Source organism: Miniopterus natalensis, chromosome 1 (assembly GCF_054644295.1).
Source record: "Miniopterus natalensis isolate mMinNat1 chromosome 1, mMinNat1.hap1, whole genome shotgun sequence".
NCBI classification, from domain to species: domain Eukaryota; kingdom Metazoa; phylum Chordata; class Mammalia; order Chiroptera; family Miniopteridae; genus Miniopterus; species Miniopterus natalensis.
This window is the reverse complement of record NC_142081.1, coordinates 52,705,287-52,706,929: the sequence shown is the minus strand read 5'-3', so window position 1 is coordinate 52,706,929 and position 1,643 is coordinate 52,705,287. Positions and strand designations below refer to the sequence as shown.

At 43.6% G+C, this 1,643-nt stretch overlaps 1 pseudogene; it reads right to left on the bottom strand.

Moving 5' to 3' along the window:
• Positions 1-732: 732 nt before the first annotated feature.
• Positions 733-1,209, bottom strand: LOC107534891 (eukaryotic translation initiation factor 5A-1-like; annotated as a pseudogene).
• Between the last annotated feature and the right edge of the window lie 434 nt (positions 1,210-1,643).

Sequence of the window (1,643 nt, the reverse complement as noted above, 5' to 3'; positions counted from 1 at the left end):
ATTGGAGCGATGCCTTCCAGTTTTAAGGAAAAATGTTTTGAACTTAGAATTCTATACCCAGCCAAATAATCAAGTGTGAAGGAGCAATAAAAATATTTTCAGTCATGCAAGAGTGTTTACATACAAGACCATCTCCAAAATAACTACTCAAGATTATGTAACAGGAAAAAAATTTATTTTAAAAGTGGAGTGGAAGAAAACATAGGTGTGATTTTAACAAAGGGTGAAGCCTATGGGGGCAGGGTCCTCCCAGGGACCTTCCCTCTCCTCCTCTGCCCTCTCCTGCTAAAGGGATTTAGGGAGAGACATAGGCATGAGGAGGAGGCTGGTCCCCAGTCTGCGGGGGTGGTACTTAGGGTAAAGTTTCTATGGTGAACAAGGGACAAAACCAGGGATGAGTTGGGGGAGGGCACTAAGACTGTTTGTCAAAATCCACAGCTTTCTGATTCCAGAATGAATTTAAAAACAAATAAACAAAAACAGAAGTAGCACCCGTCCCCTCTCCCCCACCAAGATTGTAGTGTGAGAGAAGAGGAGGGCAGATTCACCAAGGCCATAGCTCACTCACTCCTGACCAAGGGAGCAGGGTGAAGGACAGGGACTCCTCAACAGATTGAGGCCCTGGGGAAACCAAAATAAAATGTCAAGTAAATTGTGTAGGAGTCCAGCTAAATGCTGGGCCAGAGCTGGGCCAAGCTAGGGGAGGGGGCCTCCCCAGGCTCAATGTGCCAGTTATTTTGCCGTGGCCTTGATTTCAACAGCTGATTCCTATGCCGTGGCAGACACCACTGTAATCAGGATCTCCTCTCCACACTTCTCAATCTCCTTGCGGAGATCTCTCTCAGGCAGACGAAGGGCCTCTCACACCTCCCTGCTGCGCTGGAGCTGTGATAGATACCCATCCTAGATGTCAGTCAGCTGGAAATTATTCATTTTTATGTTGGGGACATCCATATTATGAGTTGAAAGCAAATATATTCATATTTGTTCCCAGTAAAAGTGTCAATACCAACCAGGTGGGCCTTGGCATGGCCTTGCTTGCCACTCTTAGAGGTGGACATCCCCACAGTCTTAGATGGCTGCCTTTGAGCACTGCAAAGCCATTCTTACATAATGCTGAGCACTGCATTGGGAAGGTGGCTGAGCCCCTGCATCTCCTGTCTCAAAATCCAAATCATCTGCCATTTTAAGAGGCTTCATTCCAACTCGTTCAACTGCAATCGCAGCCTGGATCTTGAAGCAAGAGACCCAAGATCTTCTTTCACCAAATTGTACATGTAAGCATGTTTAAACTCATGACCTCTTGTAACCAATGGTTCCTCAGTGAAATAATGCCACTTTGCGTTGTCATCATTAAGTAAGAACATGTATGGAAAGTACTTTGTAAACAGAAAAATACCAGAAAACTCTAAAACAAAATTAGCCAATAAGAGGTGAAAAGAGGAAGTACCCAAGCTTGAATAATCTTTTTTAAAGTTACTTATATTATTTCCCAAGAGGATCTGAAGTAATTTTCTGAATATTTTTAGTAGAAATTGATTCTATTCCAGGTCCTCTAAGACAACATCCAACACTTTTCCCTCATAATGTTAAATATCCAGCTCCCACTTCTAGTAGGCAAGAGTCAACAAGTCATTTACATC